General features: G+C 43.3%; 1 protein-coding gene across 7 annotated transcripts in view; it reads right to left on the bottom strand.

Annotated features, from left to right (window-relative positions):
* PLD1 (phospholipase D1) overlaps positions 1 to 15,739 on the bottom strand; it is a 123,736-nt gene that overhangs the window by 79,928 nt on the left and 28,069 nt on the right. The window lies entirely within an intron of this gene.

Raw genomic sequence — 15,739 nt, 5'->3', positions numbered from 1 at the left:
TTTTATGTTGCAGGTTGGGCTGGAGCTTGGGTGCTCAAGCCTAGGGAGGGGGTGGGCTCCAGCCTGAATTGCAGTGTAAAAGTACTGCCTACACTGTGATCTTTAGAGTGCAAGTCCCACTAGCATGAATCTGTTGACCCCATCTGGGAGGCTCTCTCCCAGATGCTGTGTAGACATACCCGTAGAAGCACCCTCTTGCTCTGATTTTAAATGGAAAGCAAACAGTGAACTTGCTCAGTCAGTGCATTAATGTGCAGCTAATTGTGTAATAAATCGTACATGGGATAAAAACACAAAATACAACCCATTGCCCAGTCTGGTTCACTAACATTACCAGCTACAACTGATTCATACATAGCTACATTTTCAAACCGGTGCTGCACAGAGAAAGAAACATCCAAAGTCAGTAGAGGTTGTTACCTGCTTTTTCCTTGGTGATTAAAACAACACAATTCCTTGTATTAAAGGATCTTCTAAGGCCTCCTCTCTCCTAGTATCTGTGCACAGGGCTGGCTTTAGGGGTGGACCACCCAGGCAGCCGCCCAGGGCACCCGGTGGTCTAGGGGGCGCCGTGCGGCAGTGCAAACGTGTGCACTGCTGGTGTAGTGTCAGAAACTGCTTCCTGGGGGGCTTCCAGATTTCCCCCTGCTTCCCCCCAGCGGAGGAACATTGCAGCGCGGGGGAAGCAGTGACACACAGATACAGCTCACCCCCACCCCCAACATTCCTCCGTGCCCCCATAGGGGGTTTAGAGGGGGAGCGAGGAGCAACATCAAGTGCTCCATGCATAAAGGTCACTTTCCCCACCTGGGCTGTGCTGTGAGGCAAGCATCAGAAGCTGCTGCTCTCTGCCCTCCCCTTATGCAGCCCGGGTGGAGAAAGTGACCTGGATGCAGGGAGCCCTGACGTCGCTCCTCGCTTCCCCCACCACCCAGCCCCCGAGGGGTGCGCAGAGGAGCAGCGTTCCAGGGGAGAGCGGGCAGCAATGTCAGCTGCTCCATGCATTCAGATCAGTTTGCCAACGTGGGCTCAGGACGGGGGTGCAGGGGTTGGGGTGAAGAGGGTGCAGAAGAGGGGCAGTGGCTGGGGGTGCAGGAGGGGAATGCAGGAGTTAGGGGCAAAGGGGAACAGTGTAGGGGTTAGGGCACAGGAGAGGGCAGGGGTTAAGGGCGTGCAAGGGCTGGGAGTGCAGGAGCTAGGGGCAAAGGGGCTGGGCGGGTGCCAAAATACAAATTTGCCCTGGGCACCATTTTCCCTAAGGCTGGTCCTGTCCATGCACCTCACAATCTTTAATGTATTTATCTTCTCAACACCGCTGGGGGAGGGGAGCAGTGCTGTTATCCCTGTTTTACAGATGGGGGCCCAAAGCACAAAGAGACTAAGTGATTTGCCCAAGGTCATATAGGAAGTCAATGACGGAGCAGAAACCCAAGTCACAAGTCAGCGTCCTAGCCACTGGACCATTCTTCCTCTCTAAAGGGCTTGTGACAAGTTACACAGCACTTGAGTAAATCTCTGCATTGTTAATGAGCCTGCTGGAGGCTACACCTAATACTCTTTATGTTAGTGGAAGAAGCAGGTGGTGAGCAACGGAAAAACAGCATCAGTCAGGTCATCTGCAACTAAGCAGCAGCATTTGGGAAGGCGTTTCCTGCAATTATGACTAATGTACTCCCTACTTCCTTGTCCCCCTGTTAGTAACCTGAGTCAGTGGAAAATCTGGAGAAAAAGAGACATGACACAAACCTAGTAAAATCTTACATCACTTTTTGTTGCTAAAGATTTATTTTCCTTTGGCCCTACTGTCCAATTTGCAACCCTCATTAAGGTTCAGCAGGGCTTACCCACATGAACAAGCTCATGGCTTCAGTTGGACTTCCGGTGTGAGTGCAGCACAATATGATTAAAGGTTGCAGGATCAAATCCCTCATCCTTAAACACAGTTATGTTTAACCCCAGATAATATCCTTCTACATATCAGCATAATAAGAGTCCCATCAACCTTTGTATCAACACGCAGCTTGACAACTACACTGAAAAGGCTCAGTGACAGACTGTCAGCAGGCGTGAATCAGAGTGGTTTTAAGTCAGTCAATGCAGCTAAACCCATTTTATACCAGCTGAGGATCTGCCCCACTTCAAAGAAATGATTTACAAGAGTCACATGTCATTTCTGCTGTTAAATTTCAAACAAAATATTTGCCATGATTATTAAATCATTTGCTCGGAAAGGGGGATTTGTAACTTTTGGAAATAATTCACTTCACCTTTACAAACAATAATTTATGTGTTTAGACACTTTTAAAGGAGTATTTGTTACTCTCTTGGAATAAAGGTAATGCTATGTAACTCTAAAAAATAAAAGGATTGGCTGTGTCAGAAAGCAAATACCCATATTCCATGCAGGCAAAGCCAAGAAACGCGGGGTCGGATTCTCCACTCAGTTACATCAGTGCAAATCCAGAATCAGTTCGGTTTCATGTGTGTAATAAAAGCTTGAAATCAGGGTCAAGCCTAGTGCATCAGTTCTGTGTGCATGATTTTTAAGCATGTTAGTGGTTCTGACACCTTCCAATCATCCGTGAAGCTGCTTATGTCACAGCAGCACAGAGTCCTTGCCTGGGCTAAGAGGGATAACACTTCCAGCTAGTTGTAGATTCATTGAGGACTCTCAGACTTGTCAGATGCCTTTCTGTCTAAGTAAACACACACACACCTAAAAACCTCTCTGCCCCATTTGTCCAAGGAAAGGAAATAAAAAGTATAGCTTAAAATGCAAAACTACCAAACCACTCATTTTCATCCTCTATTCTATCTCACTATACAGCCTGGCCTTTAATGCAAGAACAATGCTGAAGAACAATGCTACACTTCTCCTTGTCGTGACCAGATGCAAAGGCAACTCACTTGTGCCCAGGAGACCTACATTTTGTCTCCTGCTGTTTAGAATGGTCCTACTATGCTAGCTCCTTGCATGCCTCTGCCTAAGCTCTTCGTATGGTATGTAAACCACAGTCACGGGAGCAGATTTCCTTTCAACCCTGAAGACGGGTATGCTGGAGTCTTTACAGCCGCAGTTGACAGCCCTTTCAAACCAGCCGGAAAGGCGTATTCGATTATGGTGGCACAATTTCACCCCAGTGACTCCAGTGAAGTTTCACCATGTGTGTGTTTGATGACTGGCTCCACAGAATTGTAAAATTCCAGATGCTTCCAGATCAGAATATACAGTCCACTAGAAAACATGGGTCTCCCAGTGCACTCACCTCACCAGACCAATTACTGACATTCCAGAATAACACAGAGAAGTTTATAAGTGTGATTTCATATTGAATACAGGACCCGATACTGCACTGCTAACATCAGTAAGAGCATTGCCTAGGCTGGTGGATCAAACCTACAAGATAATAGTATATTTCATTTCCCGCCCCACAACCATTATGATGTGAAATTATTTTACTAGGACATTGCCACTTCTAGCATATGCATGCCATTAAGGGATGGCCACTAGCAGCATAACACTGCATATTTATTCTATCTGCATTTATATTTGGAAAGGAAATAGAATTTTCTTCAGTCTGAAAAGATGTGTTTTATCCTTCTAAGTTCAGCCCTATGAATCATGATGGCAACTGGGCTTGCAAAAGAGCAGGGTTTACATGGTAAAAGTTAATATAGACACAAATAATGATTTTCCATCTTTATCGCCCACTGTGCAGGTGATAAAGACTTGACGAGAAGAAATGGCAAACAAGCCATTAGAGATTATGTCAAGAATGAATATATACAAGGTGGGGTTCGGTATCGATCACAACGTCTTCACCTTCCCTTCGTTCTTTATTGTGCCAGGCACAAGAGTCCTGCTTGTCAGATGAATTGACATAATAAGTTAATGGGTAAACTATTAACAAATGTATTGAGTCTGGCTATTTGCTAGGGGCTGCAGCAGGCCTGTTTGCCAGTGGATAACTTAGGGAAGAATTCTCTTTCAGCTACATCTGCTTTCACAGTAGCAGCCAGACAGTACAAGTCAGCAGAGTGCAGCTGGCACAGGCAGCAGTGGGGGTGATAATTTGCTGCTGGTACAGACGGACAATCCCCTGGAGCAAAGCAGGTGCAGAGACGGAAGTATGGCTCCGTGAGCCAGAATTCTCTCCCTGGGACAGGGCAGCAACATGCATTCCTTAGTACAGGTCATGTCCCCTTGGCAAAAATCTAGCCCACAAGCCATAAATTACCAGCTCAATTACTACCTATTCCCTGTCTCTCACCCCCCCCCCCCCCACACACACCCAACCTCACCCCCTAAGTGACCTACTTAAGGGCTGACCAGAATGGCAGCTCCTAAGCACAGGGGCTGCTACTGATTTCCTGCCACCAGAAGCAACTTGCTGGAAAGGCAACAGGGAGGAGCGAGGAGCAAGCAAAGCCATGGCTCGCCTCTTCCCCACTACATGTCAACCATGAGAACTGGCTGGCCACACAGAGGGAATAGCAAATTACCCCTCCCCGCCACATACACACAAACAGCACAACCAGGGCTCTCTGAGAAGCACCAAGTCTCCCTGTCACATACACACGAACAGCAAAACCAGGGCTCTCTGAGAAGCACTAGGTCTCAGTGAAGGGGCAGCATGCCTCCATACTGCCCTTTACAACGAGCTGAGTCTAACAGGTGCAGTTTAGCTCACTAAAACTTTCGCTAGGGAACAGTGGATTGGTTTGGCCTTGTTTCAAATACCTGAATATTGTGAGTGTGAAAGCTGACCACCACTCTGAACGTTATTGGGCTCATGTATTGCCTAGAGGATTCAAACATGGGGTGGGGGTGGGGGGATCCATTGAAAGAACAAGGTGTGCAGTGGAGCAGAAATGAGGGTAGAATGAAAAACAAGGAGGGAGAGAGAGAGAGACAGACTGTGAATACAGAATCAGAAAGGGCAGAGAGAAAAATTCTAGGGAAAAAAGTAAATACTGTATATGCGTCATCCCACTGTGCCAGCCCAGTTTCTAGCAGAGTTTTTCTCTCCCTAATAACATAGCTTGCTCCACCTGCGTCACATTGCCTGTCTATCATAGACTGTGAGTACAAGCTTCTCTTCATCTAGCAAAACACAGATCTGAAATCCTGACTAACCCTTGAGGGCAGGATTTAATTACAGGAAGAAAGGACTGAACAAAAATTACCTTTATTAACCCTGAAAAGAGTGTGATAGGTTTGCATCATCTCAAGTGAAGCGTTGCCAATCCTGCAGTTTTATCATGAGACTCATGAGAGTTGGTGGGGGTTTTTTAAACCGAAGCTCCTCGGGTCAGATCATCACATGAGAATCTCAGCTTTCGTTACCATAAAAAGTTTCTAGTCCTTGTGGATGTGGGGGGAAACATTTGTAAACGTGACCCCTGAAGGTTCAAAAATCAGAAGGCCAATAAAAAGAGCGCAAATTTTTTTTTACTCTCCTGATTTTCATTCTGCCCTCATTCTGGGGGGCCTGGCTCATGATTTTTGAACACACAGGGTTGCAATAACGCAGACTACATTAGATTCATTCATCCCCAGTTTCTTCCATTATATGTATTATGTTAGCTAATCGATGCCTTCACCACTTTGTAATGAGGTTATGATGCTGACACAAACTATTTTAAACACTTATCAAAGACAATGCGATAACCTTAATTTAGGAAAAATTCAAGTTAGCAGTGCTGGCTTCCAGCAGAAACAGCGATTTCCTGTTAACGCTTCCCAACATACGATGCTGTGCATGCACTCTCATCCTCACTGAGACAAGCACTCTCACAACCACTGCTGATTAGCCTAATTTCAGTTCTCATGACCTTTCTCTCACCTTAGTGACCTTTCAGTGAGGTTTCTTAGAAAAATCCCCAGTTCCCATTCTTGGTTTTGTGTCGCAGCTCACAGTACTTTGGCAGGACACCACGTTAAGTCTACTAATTCAATTCCTGTGTACGGTGTTGAGAAGACAAGACTTGTGATTTTCAGAGTCTCAAGCAAGAACAAGAGCAGAGGAGGGAAAGAAAATAACTGAACTATGCATTCTCTTTCTTCCACCCCTGCTGCTCATGAGTTGCTGCTGAGTTAAGCCAGGACCTCATAAGGCCCCCAAAGCACATTGCCCTCAATAATCATTTGCCCTGCTTGTAATGAAACCTGCCTCTGTCTACATTCTTCCCAATTCTTCATCTTCCAGTCTTGAAACTCTGGATCTGGGCTGCTGCCGCTTCCCACAGCTTCCATTGGCCGGGAATGGTGAACCATGGCCACTGGGAGCTGTGGGCGGCCATGCCTGCAGACGGTCAATGTAAACAAACTGTCTCGCAGGCATGGAGGCTCTTTTTAAAACCAGGTGCAAAACCAGCAGAAGCCAGGCCAGACTACACAGAGATGCTACAATAAAGCTGGGGGGTTTTTTTATAGCACAGAACAGTCCCCAAAACAGGAAGTCATTTATGTTGCAAAACATTCCTATTAGTCCAATAAAAACTAGACTTGATCCAAATCTAGAATATCAAAATCAAACAGCCATCCAGTTTTGGATTCAGATTGGATCCTGGATCTAAATTTCATGACTAAGGCCCACCTTTATTCAAAATAAACATACTACAAAATTATTATTGAGAAGTTAAACGCATGAGAAAATCTCCAGGAGCATGAACTCAATATCTTGTTCCTGATGACTCGTAGCTGCTACCTTTTGGCTATATTGGGGTTGTATTATTGATTTCTATAGTTCTTCTTGTGAGAGACACTCATTGGCAAGCCATGAGTCAGCTAGACTGCATAAAGAAAATGCTTAACCATTGGCACCAGAAATCCTATGACTCAATCATATGAATTAGACTCAGAGTTGGTAGGGAGTTTATAAGCCAGATTCTGTTGTAAATCACAAGCAACTCCATTTAAGTTACTGCATATATTATTATTCATTATCTGTACTGGTAGCATCAATGAACCCAAGTCATGGACCAAGACCTGATGGTGCTAGGTGCTATACAAACACAGAACAAAGATAGCCCTCTGTCCCAAATAGCTTACAATCTAAGTATAAGACAAGAGACAACAAATGGATGAAGGCAAGTAGATGGGAGAATGCAAGGACACAATGATGATCAACAAAATCTCAGCATACCAGTTGACTAAACCACCTCTACACTAGAAAAATTTCCTTGTTACTGATAGTGAGTATTAGCAACAGGTGAGCTGAATGAGCGCTGAGCACCGTTTGTCTGCAAGTTTAGATAAGGACAAACCATGTTGAGCTCCATTCCAGAGAATGTGGTTAAACCTTGAAGAGGGGTGGGTTCTGATGCTTTGGGTCAATATCTAGCTGAAATCGATTCTTTCATCTTGCAACTGCACAGTTCTTAATCACTGATGCCATAAGTAGTTATCATCCCAGTGGCAATAAATGACTCACCTAGAAATAACTGTTTATGGACACAAGTGTCCATTACAAACTTGACTCCTTTCTACACTTGTGACTTCTTTCTTCATGCATGTTTTGCCCTATTAGTTCATTTCATTTTTTTAGTCTCCTCTCTGTATTAAAGATTGATCATCTTATCCTTACATGCATTGTCTCATCAGAGTTGGTAAGGACTCATACTGAAAAGAAGTGAGAAATATGCCAGTTTTCCATTGCACTCAGAGCATTTCCCTACCCTTGGGACCTGTCTCAAAGTCATGCTGTTCCCTTTCCAATTGTTATTTTTTGTTTTAATGCTTTGCAAAACATGAATGTTTATAGAAGAACACCTGATTCTGATCTTGCAACAATTTTACATGATGTTACTTCACTGGCTTCAACTGTTACTCCAGATTTATACTGGTTCAAGTGAGATCACAATACAGCTCTGTAGGTCTGGACACATTTTAAATTATTGTTTTCTTAAGCCTATAATTTGCAAATAATGGGCCAGATTCCCAACTGGCATCAATCATGGTAGCTTCAGTGGAACTAAGCCAATTTATGCCAGCTGAGAACCTGGTCCTTTAGGTTTAGGAATTGGTTTATATGAAAACAGATACATATGAAGAGAGTAGAATATAATTGGTTTATGGACCTAAAACCTTTAGTGACTTCCACAAACTGTAAGGATGCACTGAGCAACAGATTTTGCATTTGGATCTCTGTCAAATCAAGCACACAGACAGCTCTCTATTGGCTACACATCTAATTAAATTCATAAAAATAAGGTATTCTTTCCAAAGTCAACAGTAACTAATATGCTAAACTGGTTTCAGAGCTGCCTTATTAAAAGCTGTATATTTCCTCTTCAGAGATCCTCCAGGATACTCATGTAGATCTGAGGCTAGCTGTTTTAGCAGAATACAAGCATATCGCCAGTTAATAATGACTGCTGACAGTCCCTCAGATACGTAATTTGTCCAGAATTTTGGAAAGCTGCTTCTGAGGTGAGAATTTAACTCTAGATAAATAGGAAAGAACTGAATACATAATTTACAAAGTTACTTTTGATCTTTAGTCCCTGTACCTTCCAAACAGCTATGTTTATTTAACTGTCCGAGGTAAGCAAGGACCTACCCTCAACTTTATGGCATTTTTTTCTGTTTGTCTGTCTAGCTATAATGCAATAATGTCTGAATGCTGTGCCTGATCAATTCTAAAATTTCAGGGAACGTTCTAGGCATCAACAGGCAAAACCCTATTGATTTTAGGGAAAACTGGAAAACCAGAAGGGGGAAATAAGGGACACATGGAGCTCCTGCCATCTGGGTAGATGAGCCAACAGCTTCAATTGAACCGCCTCAGTAACTGTGGACTGATCAAAGAACTACCTGATGGCAGCCATTAGCACCTTCCTGCATAACATCACACCCCTTCTCAGCTCTGCTCATTCTCTCAATATTTGAGATCCTAAATTAGAAAGAAAAGAAATAAGAATGGTGGTAAGAAAGGGGAAAATGGGGGAAAGGGAACATTGGGAGTGCACACAGCACCCTTGGCATGGGGGGGGGAGTTGGAATGGGGGCACACTGTACCCCTGGTGTGAAGGGGGAAGAATGGCGGAGAATGAGGGGGCTGAGGACATGAGGGACACACAGAGCCCCTGGCAGGTGGCAGAGGGGGAAAACTGGGAGGGCACACAGAGTTTCTGCATGTGCAGGGAATGGGACAGCACACAGAACCTCTGGCAGAGGGGACTGGGAGAACCTGGTATAGAGGATTGGGAATAAACACGAAGGCCTGCCAACGCCAGGGAGGACAGCAAGGGGGATATTCAGAGCCTCTGGCAGGGGAGGCGGTGAGGAGAGTTGCAGGGAGTCCCTGAAATAGAGGGGAATGAGAAGTGGCATACAGGGAGCTTGTGGGGTCAATGGAGGGACGCAAGGAGCCCTGATCTATGCTATTCACTTGGCCTACAGAAGCAACTAAGCACACAACCCTCTAGTTTAGTTGCATTTGGAATATTAAGATTTTCCTTGTCTATCATAAATAACAGCAAGTACCTTAAAACACCAATGTGTGATTTTAATTATTTTAATGCTCACATTTACAAAGGAAAACGCTTCGCCACCAGCTCAAGTTTTATGTGTCATTCAACACTGTTCTGGGATGGGTAGACAGACAGATTGCCAACTGCCAAGTTGTATTTTCTGCATTAAATTTCAAGTGCTATGTGGTGAGTGACAGCACTGGAATCCAATCTGGCATTTGAATCCAACTGCATTTAAGTGGATTTATGGCATAATTGGACATATTACAGTAGTTCCCATAACTCAGAAGAGCGAAATTCAGCCCTGGTACGCTGCCTTTAACTAAGCTGTACCTGCTTACGCCAGGGCTGAATTTGGCACTATCAAAGTGGGGATATCAAAGTTTCATGCACCCTTCTCAGTTCTTTATGAAGGGTAGTCTATCAAGACAACTCAACTGCCCACTTCCCACCCTTTCCTGCTCATTCCACATACCCCTACACACACTTGCGCAGGTACTCACTCCCTACACACAAACCAACAATGAAAATAACCCATGCAGAAGAGTAAGGGGGCGCCTTGGCCACATGCTCCTCTGTTTGAGTTCATTGGGCAACTGAGCTCCTGTTATTCTGCTGGCTGTCACATTGACCTCCACTGGTGATATTCTGTTTCCTCTTTTACCCTGTTGATTTTGTTAACCTCCCTATATGAAGAAAAAGGAACCCCAACTCCTGTAAATTACATTTTCCCAGACTGCTACTCCCTGGTTTAAGTAAGTGCTACATTCATTGCCCTTCTGCTTCACATGACCTTGATGAACTTATGCTCTCAGAGATACACTATATTTAATGTGTTATGATTATGATAAATGTATTCAATTTCCTTGACTTCCTTCCTACTGTTGCAGACACACCTTTCGTTCTAAAGCCCTTTGTAACAAAAGAGAGAATACAGCTGAGTCCAGTACATAGTATGAAATCTACTTCCGTTCTGAAAAAAATCTAGCTCTCTCGTCACCTCACTTAACAAATTGCTACATTCACCATCATCCTACTTATGACTGATACTCCAGAGTCCTTCAAACTTCATCTCTGTAAGGCTCTTTTCAGCTCTACTGTTTACATAAAGTTTGCAACTTACTAGTAATAAATCATATCTTAATGTGAGGCCACATCTTTCCATTTTCATTCATTTTATTATTTATTTGTATAGCAGTGATTCCTAGAGGACCCAATTTGGACTCTACTCTGCTCAGCACTATATACACACAACGAAAAAATAGTCCTTGCTGAATGTAACTATGGGCCAAGGACTTTCCCCCTCTGTAGATGAACGCCCACTGATTTCACTGGCAGTTCCTGACATGGATCAATGGTAGTGTAAAGTCCTGTGAATCACTGCATTTTGCCTTTTCTCTAGCAAATTAAAGTTATAGGTGCCTTCTTGTAGCTAAACCAAATGCCTGAAAACTTATTCACCAGCTCGGGTCCTACATGCAGCAGCTCCTGCGCCACCAGGCTAGATATGTGCTTCTTTGAACTGGGAATCCAGAAGCTAAACTGCTGTTTTTCCTCCCAAGCTGTCCCTAAAAAGGAATTGGAGATGTGAGCCTCCAACCCTTACATAAGTAGTCCCTGCTCATGGGAGTACTCCCACAGCCTTTAAGGGGACTGCTCGTAAGATTAGGGGCTGCTTGCGTCAGCGAGGGTTGCAGAATTGGGGAATGTGATCTGTTTCGGGAAATACTAGAACACGCGCACAAAGGGATTGTAAACTGTACCAAAACTGTTGTCCTGCAGGCTTTTGCATAGCCTTCTGGGGCCCTCGGGAATATATTCATTGTATGGGCATTTTGGGGTCCCCATAGGTTTACGATTAGAAATTATGACAAACAGTTGACAAGAACATGCACTTATGGACTTATTAATTGGAGGCACGGCACTGAAGGAGTTAATATCAAAAAGGGAGGGGAGGGGAAAAGGACTATTAAGAGAGAGAAGGGAACTAGGATGCATTTTCTGAATTAAAGATGAACCGACCATTATAAACTTAAATGGTTAGATTCCAATTTCAGTTAAGTTGGTGTAAATCCAGAATGACCGCATTAGCTTCAGATTTGCGCCTGTTCAACTGAGATCAGAAACAGGCCTATTAAACGGTAATCATGTTCATTATAAAGAAAGAGCTGGCAGAATAGGAGTCTGTTTCTAAATTAAATAAAACTAAACACCAGCAGATTTATGCAAAGTAGCATGCAATACACTGATTGACATTGCCAGCAGAAATCTTTTTAGGATTCCTTAAAACAACACATAGATTATTACATCATCAAGGAAACCAGAGCATCATAAATATTGCCAATGTACTTAAATGTATAACCCATCAGCCCTGCTGCCAAGTGGTGACCTACACACTTCCAATAATATAACAACAGATTAAATATTACTTCTTGTTAGTTGTTGTGCCCATTTGGGGTATTACTGCTCAGCAGGCTTTCAATAGACAATTTTGGTAAATACACAAGAAATACTTGGGGGTAGGAAGAAACAAAATATACTTGGGCTCAGACATAGATACCTACGTCTTGTTTGCTCCTTCTCCCACTGGCCAAATATGGCCAAATTGCCACAATCTCATTAAAAACTCAGCGTGATCAGGCCCGATCTCATGAATTTCTTTCTCAGTAAACATTTCTAAGTTGCCATGGACCATCTGTTATACTGTAAGGGTCCAATCCAAAGCTCATGGAAGTCAGTGGGAATATTTCCATTTACTTTAATGGGCTTAGGATCTGACCCTTAGAGCACTGATTTTTAATATATAATAAATTAAATGTTCTTTTCAAAAGCATGTGTTTCATAGGATTTCATATTTTCAGACTTTATAGCCTTTTAAAGCCCAGATCAGCAGTCCTTACCACGCAAAGATCACGTGATCATGCACTCAGAAAACTGATAAAGACCAGAGACAAATTTCTGCATGACAAGTATGTGTGTTACATACTGCTTCAGGATAGCATTCTCTAGTTTAGATTGTTTCCATGGCCCTTTAAGCATGACTGAGAGGTAACAGTTGCAATTCACTAGGTAGATCTGACTGCTGATATGTTAAGTGTCTCTGATTGAGCATTCAAGAAAATACCAAACAATGCATGTTTTGCATTCTTTATAGAAAAATGCCAAAGGAACCATATATTTTCCTGAAAGACTTCATCTCTGAATAAAGAGAGCACATTTGTACAAAATAAAATGATTCTACCAGCTATTTATTTTCTTGTGTAACAGAACAATAATAAAGCTCAGTCTCTCTCAACCCAAATATCTCTGTTTCATTTGTACAGTGAGATCACCTGACATCACAATGTGTTGTCAGGGAAATGATTAGGCTATCACAAGTTATTTATACCCTGTCAGAAGTGCGGATTATATTATTACCATATTAGTCTCCGAACCCTGGCTCCAGAGGCCTCCATCAGAAATGGGCCTGACTTGTAGTAAGTAATAGGTAAAAGGCAATCACAGCCCCAAAGTATTTACAGTGTAATTTGAGACAAGTTGCAGCAACTGAGCACGCTAAAAAGTGGACTCAATTTCGTAAATGAAGGGAAAAAAAGGCTAAGAAACAAATATGTCTGTGTGACTCAGAGTAACAGGCAAAACTGGCATCATTTCAGAGAGCTCGGAGAAGTATTGGGAAAGCAACTCTAAGGTGTCTGATCCTTTACGCATTAGTAATGTTCCTAGGTAAAAGGATTAAGAAATATAAAGGCACCTCACCAACGGGGCTTGTAGCATGAAAGCATGAGAATAGTTCAAGGCAAGTTACTGCATGAAACAGTGGCCAGGAAAAGCCAGGATACAGTGAATCATCCACCTGCACAGGTTTGGACAAAGAATGCCACAGAGCTGATCTGCTGAGCGACAGTGCCGTTTGTTTCCTTGCACTGCAATGCTGGTTTGCGATAAAGATCTGTCCTTCAGTCTCCAGGTCACTTCCTTTATCCTTTGCATATCCAGAAACATTAGGTACAAACAAGACTGATCCTCCATTGTCCTGCACCCTGTGTAATCATTTACACCACAGTGAAGAGAGGGTGAAGCAGGTGTAAAACATTATATACCCACTTTGCACTGGTGTAAATAACATCTTCAGGTTCAGAGCAACAAGAAACAGGCCCATTATGTTTTGATATGGAGCCACTCAGCCCCGGGCTGCCCTTAAAACATAGACTGACTTAGCTATGTCGCTCAGGGGTATGAAAAAAAATCACACCCCTGAGCACTGTAGTTAACCAGACCTAATCCCGGTATAAGAATCCTTTCATCAATCTAGTTACTGCTGGTCAGGGAGATGGATTATGTACATCAGTGGGAAAACCCCTTCCATCAATATAGGAAGCATCTACACTCTGAGCACTACAGCAGCACAGTTGTAAGTCAGGAAAACAATGGCTTGATTCCCCTTCTGCTGACGCTGATGTGAAAAAAGTTAAAACATTTTTTTAAAAGATTGACATTGAAACAAAAACTTTTTGATTGATCCTGCGCAGATTTTTTTTCAAATTATAGGTGTGATGTTGCACTCCATATGTTTTATGGAAATATGCTAGTGAGTGTGAATACAGAAGGGATGTGGACAAATTGGAGAGAGTCCAGCGGAGGGCAACGAAAATTATTAGGGGGCTGGAGCACATGACTTACGAGGAGAGGGAGAGGAAACTGGGGTTATTTAGTCTGCAGAAGAGTGAGGGGGGATTTGATAGCAGCTTTCAATTACCTGAAGGGAGTTTCCAAAGAGGATGGAGCTAGGCTGTTCTCGGTGGTGGCAGATGACAGAACTAGAAGCAATGGTCTCAAGTTGCAGTCGGGGAGGTCTAGGTTGGATATTAGGAAAAACTATTTAACTAGGAGGGTGGTGAAACACTGGAATGGGTTACCTAGGGAGGTGGTGGAATCTCCATCCTTAGAGGTTTTTAAGGCATGGCTTGACAAAGACTTGGCTGGGATGATTTAGTTGGTGCTGGTCCTGCTTTGAGCAGGGGATTGGACTAGATGACCTCCTGAGGTCTCTTCCAATCCTAATATTCTATGATTCTATGATTCATACCTGGGGGAGCAAACAGCTGTGCATATCTCTCTATCAGTGTTATAAAGGGCGGACAATTTATGAGTTCACCCTGTATAAGCTTTATACAGAGTAAAACGGATTTATTTGGGGTTTGGATCCCATTGGGAGCTGGGTGTCTGGGTGCTGGAGACAGGAGTACTTGCTGAGCTGTTTTCAGTTAAGTCTGCAGCTTTGGGGGCGTGGTTCAAACCCTGGGTCTGTGTTTCTAGCAGGCTAGCATATCTGGCTCAACAAGACAGGGTTCTGAAGTCCCAAGCTGGCAAAGAAAACAGGCTCAGAGTAGTTTCAGCACATCAGGTGACAGTCCCAAGGGGGTCTCTGTGACCAAACCCGTCACAATAGGTTCACGAAAGCTTTTAAGATTTTGATGTTTTTGTCTCATTTCAGGATGGGGAAAAAATGTTGTAATCTTGAAACTCTCTTGGGACGGGAAAATCTTCTCCCGCAGTAACAACCACAACTCAGCTTGTTAAGCATATGAAATGGAAAGATGCCTGATCCCTCCTTCTGCAAAATATTAATAGGATTATTACCCTCACATTGTTAATTCTGCTTGTATGTTATATCTCTGGTACACCTTTGTGTGTCTTGTTTATTTAGACTCTAGGCTCTTCAGGGCACGGACTGTCTCTTACTCTATGGCTATGTCTTCACCAAAAGCTACTGCTGTAAAATCCGCGTGGAGACAAACACAGGTGGAGACTTTTTTACCTCAATGTAGCTAGTCGAGGTCAATACTATACCCCCCACACCTGCAAGTTTACCTTGACTAAGGTAAAAGCTCCTTGAGCCTTGTCTCACTAGGATTGTCCTTGTGCACGTGTGTTTATGTTTGGTGGATGCAGAAGATCAGAAAGACAGCAACTCAAGGTGATAAAGAGTGGAAAATATTGCAGAAAACGATCAGTAAAACAAAAGCAACAAAAAAAAAAAAACATGTGAACTATTGCCTGTACAGAAGTGCTAGCTAGCTGAGATAATAGATAGTCCAGGAAACACACACCCAGGGGAAATCAAACTGTCTAGTTTAGCAATGCCACACCGACCTATCAGATTTAGGACCATTACATTTATATTGAGCCCCACACTCAGGTCATGTCTTTACTGGAAAGTCTGTTTAGACACTGAGATCTGATCTACACTACAGATCTA

This window comes from Chelonia mydas, chromosome 9, assembly GCF_015237465.2.
Source record: "Chelonia mydas isolate rCheMyd1 chromosome 9, rCheMyd1.pri.v2, whole genome shotgun sequence".
In the NCBI taxonomy this organism is placed as follows: Eukaryota; Metazoa; Chordata; order Testudines; family Cheloniidae; genus Chelonia; species Chelonia mydas.
This window is presented reverse-complemented; position numbering and strand designations above follow the sequence as displayed.